This window comes from Triturus cristatus, chromosome 5_1 (assembly GCF_964204655.1).
Source record: "Triturus cristatus chromosome 5_1, aTriCri1.1, whole genome shotgun sequence".
Lineage (NCBI taxonomy): Eukaryota > Metazoa > Chordata > Amphibia > Caudata > Salamandridae > Triturus > Triturus cristatus.
The window spans coordinates 968036918-968043583 of record NC_140587.1 but is presented as its reverse complement, the minus strand read 5'-3'; the positions used below and the strand labels follow the sequence as shown (position 1 = coordinate 968043583).

The 6666-nt window shown below is 43.1% G+C and overlaps 1 long non-coding RNA gene across 1 annotated transcript; it reads right to left on the bottom strand.

Annotated features, from left to right (window-relative positions):
• Nucleotides 1-3376: 3376 nt before the first annotated feature.
• Nucleotides 3377-6389, bottom strand: LOC146832734 (uncharacterized). Its single transcript, XR_014961328.1, has 3 exons — nt 6296-6389; nt 4737-4847; nt 3377-3762 (listed from the first exon to the last, which is right to left on the bottom strand). It is a non-coding gene; the product is annotated as an uncharacterized LOC146832734 (long non-coding RNA).
• Nucleotides 6390-6666: the final 277 nt, after the last annotated feature.

Below are 6666 nucleotides of genomic sequence, written 5' to 3'. Positions count from 1 at the left end.
CCCTTCTGGCAAACAAGAAATGTGTACTTCTCTCCTGCATCTTGGTGATACATTGCTTTTAATTCAATACAGGAAGGGGACTCACTCAATCTGCGCAATGCAAATGACTGTGACTTAACAGCACCGTCCATCATGATGATGGCGAAAGAGACGGCCTGCAGCGTTAACGAGATGAGATGCAACAGGTAATGATTGATGCCATGCATTGGCCGCAGAATAGCAGACTGAATGATGTAGATTTTGTGGTGTTGCGCATGAATTGATGTAATTGTGCACTGCCACTAATCAACTTTCTACAGAACACACTAGTAATTACTAATTTTCCTCTTCTGGCAAACAAGAAATGTGTACTTCTCCTGCATCTTGGTGATACATTGCTTTTAATTCAATACAGGAAGGGGACTCACTCAATCTGCGCAATGCAAATGACTGTGACTTAACAGCACCGTCCGTCATGATGATGGCGAAAGAGACGGCCTGCAGCGTTAACGAGATGAGATGCAACAGGTAATGATTGATGCCATGCATTGGCCGCAGAATAGCAGACTGAATGATGTAGATTTTGTGGTGTGTTGCGCATGAATTGATGTAATTGTGCACTGCCACTAATCAACTTTCTACAGAACACACTAGTAATTACTAATTTTCCCCTTCTGGCAAACAAGAAATGTGTACTTCTCTCCTGCATCTTGGTGATACATTGCTTTTAATTCAATACAGGAAGGGGACTCACTCAATCTGCGCAATGCAAATGACTGTGACTTAACAGCACCGTCCATCATGATGATGGCGAAAGAGACGGCCTGCAGCGTTAACGAGATGAGATGCAACAGGTAATGATTGATGCCATGCATTGGCCGCAGAATAGCAGACTGAATGATGTAGATTTTGTGGTGTTGCGCATGAATTGATGTAACTGTGCACTGCCACTAATCAACTTTCTACAGAACACACTAGTAATTACTAATTTTCCTCTTCTGGCAAACAAGAAATGTGTACTTCTCCAGCATCTTGGTGATACATTGCTTTTAATTCAATACAGGAAGGGGACTCACTCAATCTGCGCAATGCAAATGACTGTGACTTAACAGCACCGTCCGTCATGATGATGGCGAAAGAGACGGCCCGTTAACTTAAGATGAGAAGTAACAGGTAATAAATGATGATAATTAATGGCATGCATTGGACACCTGACTCTGAGCTATTGGTCTTTGTGTTTGCGTTGTTTGTTGTGCACAAAGTGATGTCAAAGTGTACTAGTGTTAATCTATCTTTCTGTACACAATAAAGAATGACTCAAGTCAGTAATATTTATATTTCTACTCTTGTTGTGTTATAAAAATTACACTTGTACTGCAGGCCGATCTTCAGTCAGTAGAAGTATCAGAGCTGATGATGAAGTCAGGAGGATGTTTCATGAGTGGCATAAAACGGAAAAGCCTAAAGGTAAACACGTGAACCACAACCACAGCACACCCAAATGTCTGTGTAGAAGTTGAATAGAGTGTAGCGGTGGGATGACTGCAGTGCATTGATTTTACTAACTTTAACTGTAAAATGCTATGTCTGGAATGGATAATGTGCTTTGCGTTTGTCCAACTCTTTGAGAGAAAAAAAAAAAGGACTCTAAAGTGTTAACGTAGGATGTGCTAATGGTAAGCACTGTGGGCCTGATCTCTCCTGTTACTGTTGAAGGTCTATGCTGGAAACAGACTACAGTAGAGATGATGCATATGCATACATGCCACCTCGGAAAGTGTTCTTGTTGCACTACACCATCACTTGTGCATTTGTTTTCACTTTCTTTCTGAATATCCCCTTTGGTTTTCAATCTAAAATTACAGGCCGGGCCTTGTCCAAAACTTTGTAAAACATTACAATGCATATTAATTACCTTACCAATCAATCACCTTTTTATTCCAGCCGGGCAGTGGCGAGTGGTGAGGCGACACACCCAAGATTGATGGACGAGAGGAGCAAGAGGAATGCCGAGATGCAAAAAACCAGTCCACATTTTTGACCAGGATAAGACAGTAACAGTATCCACTTTTCACTTCTTTTAAATAATTTGATTAATATCTTGTATACATTCTTTACAACAGTGTGTTCTTGGAGTTGTTGTTATCAATCATCATTACGTTTGCTCTGTGTTTACGATTCTTCACTACCAATATTTTAAATTTCTATTTGCTATCTGTTAAAGTATTAAGGCCGGAACAGAACAAGAAATAGAAGTGTATGTAATCCGGGTCTCATCATGCATGCATTTCCTTTTTTATACCTTAACATATGGAATGGATATGGTATGGTAGTCTTCAATGATTGTCGTTTGTTTGTCTATGTATGCATACTGTTTTTCTATGTCAAACCTTTCCCAAAATCCCCCTTCCCATCCAATCAACGGACCCTAACCCTCTTCCCCCGGGCTGTGTGACTTATTGTCGAGGTGTAACTAAATTAAATGTACACCAATACTTAATCACACACTTGCTGGGGCGGATGTGGTGAAAGCAACACTACTTCAATTTCAATGCAGAGCGATGAACTTCTTCTGCTTGCCCACCCATGAGTAGGATATTTCACAGGTTATTTTATTTAACAAAGGAACATATACCTCAGCATGAATTGCCGGCATTGATTGGATTTGTTTGTTGTCATTCCTCATATACAGCACTAACTGTTAGACTGTAGGCATAGCCAAGTCGACAAAACTATAGTTTGTAACTCTGTCTAGTAGGCTATCCTCATAATAAGCAGCATTCAGTTTTTTTGGCAAATATTTGAGCATATAATTGTTGCTCGGTAAATTCTGTGATGTACTTCATTCAACTACTCCTCTAACAGTCTCTCAAAGGCGATTGACTATCTCCTTTTCTTTTTTTGGAAATGCTGCCACCCTGCCAGTGTATACTACTACTACTATACTACCACCACCACCCCAATCATGGCATGTATGAAAAAGGAAACCATCTTCACCATGCAGCCAGTGCTGTGCCACAGTTGGACATAAACATCAAGCACCGGTAAGAGAGAAGTTTGGGGGAGGCAGAATCAATAATGGACATGTTGTCAATGATGTCAGTTTCAAACACCACTCCAAAGAATGCATAGTAGGACCAGTCAATGAGTGAGGTGTGTCGCATCTATCTGTTTGTGTCTTATACAGTCAGCAAATTATTGAAATCAAACACACGCTATGGGCGGCCATGCACCAGCAAAGAAACAGTGTGATGTAAAACAGTTACCCCACCTACAAAACATTAACAACATTGCATGTAACATAGAAAAATATATTTAATTGACCCTAACAAATAAACTAAACCCACAAAAGCTAACCCACCCACCTCCCTAACCCCAACGACTGTCCATAGAAATAGAGAACGCCCAAACGAGTCAAGAACGAACAGGAATTAAAAAAGGGGCAGTGACAGGGACTAACTGGTGGGGCGGGACTGGAGGAGGACACGAATCTGGTCCTCTAAATGGGCGACGCGGCGTCTAAGGCCGCGGCAGTTGCAGCCACAGTGGGGGGGGGGGCACCGGAGATGGCACGGTGGCGGCGGGCAGCCGCCAGACGGTGGCGCCGTACCGCTGGAGGGCGGTGGCTGGGGCCCGGGGCACTGGAGGAGGCTTGAATTGCTGCTGCAGTCTCCTCCTCCTCCTCGGCTAGGACCACCAGCCGCCGGTATTCATGCTGGATTGCCTCCAGCTTCCGGCGCCGTGCCTTGGCGGCCAACTCCTTCCGGTTGATTTTTGGAGTAGCTGTGTATCAAAAAGAAAAAGCAAGACAATTGTAAAATATAGTCTTAATAAAACAGTAGGACAAGGTAATTATTTACACACATAGTGGCATGGTAGAGTAGCACTATAAAATAAAGCACAGTAGTACATAACATTTTAAATGTCGCCCGTCCTTCTTCCTTCCACCTGTCTTACACTTTTTAGTTGAACAGTGCACCAGGTGCTCTTCTCCATAAAACTTTCAAAGCGGAGTTGAAATCAGATAGATGAGGCCATTGGTTACTCAATACTCTGGCTCCTAGTCCTATACCAATTACAGGGAATTCTAGTCTTCTAGTTCACTCTTCAAACGTCCCCAAGAACTCATACTTACTTACGACATCGGATAGCGCCCGCCATCCGACTGCTAAAAAATGGTGGGGGTCCCGTGGGGACAATTAATTAGGATGATGCGCCCGGCACAGTGGCGGGCGCACCCTGTTATTTTAAATTTAAATTCTGGTTGGCTTTGCTGAAAGCAATGCTAAAATGTTGTGCTGCTTTTCCAAGCACAACATGACGGGCCTCGCACGGAGCCTGTCACGTTTTGCTTTGAAAGTCGGGGGGGTACCATAGCATCGGTAGGTACCCTCCATGGGGGCCCCCAAGCATACTCTGCAATGTGTGCATGCCTTTCCGTGGCGGACGGTAATGCCGCCACGCAAAGGCATTCCAAAATGCAGATTATATGGCTGCCGGTGTGGTGAGAGAGACACCACCGCCATATTAAACCCTTTTCCGCCTAGACATGTCTGAATATTTTCTACAGGGATGGCGGGAGGTTTGCCCCTGCTGTGACGGCAGTGAATTCCAGCCAGCCCGGCGGGGGCAATACGCCCACCATCCTAATGGGGCCCTAATTCACAACTTTACAGTATACATATACATACAGTACACCTTTGCAGTGAGTGTGCTGTCAAGTTAAACAATAGTTAAAGATTATGAATCTAACTTACCACCGCCTGCCACTGGTGCTGCCACTCCCCCTCCGTTGCTATCTGCAACTGCCGCATCCTCGCCCTCTGCGTCGCCTTCGCTGGCCCCAGCAATGGTGGTCGGTAGTGCGCCTAGAAAACATTACACATTTATTAGGCAACATATACACCTCCCCCTATTGATCAGTAGCAAGGTTGAAAAATGAGTTAATACTAACATAAATCACTAGTACAAATCAGGTAGTAGTAGAGTAGACACTAAGTTATATGATCATTGTAGCATTTGCTTGATTAGCCCTAGCCATGCACATGTGACGTTACCTTTACCTTGCAGCTTCTTAAGACACCTTTGAGCCCACATGACCTGCCTCACACTGCTACTGTCTAGTCTACGCGCTGCGTACAGGCGGTCAACAAACATTAACAAGCCACTTTTTTAGGAAGAACTGGTGTACTACTGTTACTGTTAGTCCATATTGCTTATCCATAGATGCTACACTTTTTGGCACGGCTGAGAAATGCTTGCAAGTTGCAATATACTAACGCACACCATTTCTTTTTTCGCATTACAGACGCAAGATTCGCTTCTACGAACCAGAGCTTCTGAACGATGCACCAACTACCAGTACTAGGTTCTTCTGAGGTGAGGGGTCCCTTCACTCACATCTTCATTTATAAATGTATATAAACTAAATTGCTATGGGATGGTGGTGCTGCCTTCCACCACTTCAGTTATCATGATTTAATTCCCAACTGTATAAGTGTAACAATGTATATTGTTTTAATGTTATTGATTTGCCGGTTGGTGCTGCTAAGAAAACAGTGTACAGACCTTCTCAAATCGAAATAAAAATTTGAAACTTACATAGACTTTGTGGTATTTGGTGTGGAGTGGACTAACTTACACGATTGAGCAAATTAAAGTAAGGGTGTGCATGTGAATAGCTTCCACGACAGAGGTTGCGTGTGTTAATGTTCTGGGTTGTCTACTTCTTGGTTATCTTGGGGGGAGGGTTCCGAGACCTAATAGGTATGACAAGACAGTACTATAGTCAAGCAGTGGAATTGTGGTGGGTGCGGAATTTCTGATTGAGGTGTGCAAGGAAGGTCCAACCTACCATCACCAACATCCTATTTTCTGGTGCAAATGTATGTGCAAGATCCCTACAACAGTTGTATGTCCTATAGGGTATCATATCAAAATATTAAGAAATCTGGTAGGGCTGTTGCTGTGAATTTTCAAAGCCTAAACATCAACAAGAGTAAAAAGTAGTACAAGACAACAACCCAACGGATTGTATGAGCTACTGGTGAATATGAGTTTTATATTACAACCTTTCACAAAGAGTGGCACTGGCCAACTGGGCAAGACTAGCTACTACAGTACAGACAGACAGACTGATAGTATTTAGTGGTACTCAGTCATCATAGCGGAGGCAGAGATAAGCTTTTTGAAACCGTACAGATCGAAGGATAATTGGTGGTAAAAGAATAGCATTTGGAAACACACTATAGTTCGGGAGAAATGGGGCAGTAAAAGTTATGGAATAAGAAATATTATTAAAAACAAGAAGACTTACTGGGGCCAGCAGAGGAGCCCTCAGCGGTGTCCTCCTCGTGGTGTTCCTGTCCCGCCGACTGCCCAGTCCCTGCCCGTCTGCCCCTGGGTGCTGATGAACAGGAAAGATATAAGAAAGAGACAAACATTGATGGATGGTATCAACTTAAGCAAATACAATATTTTTCAACAACGGTCAAAAAACACTTATGTAAACAATTGCAATAACTACATTGACCGATCTCATCTGGTCAACATGTAATATCGGGGGATTCGCAGTTCGACTACTTAAGTTACTATTTATCAACAGTAATCCATTCTTCCATTCTGATTCCAGAAAACTAAGTTACAAGTAAGCCTAAGAATTAGTACAACGTACCACCCAACCTAGCC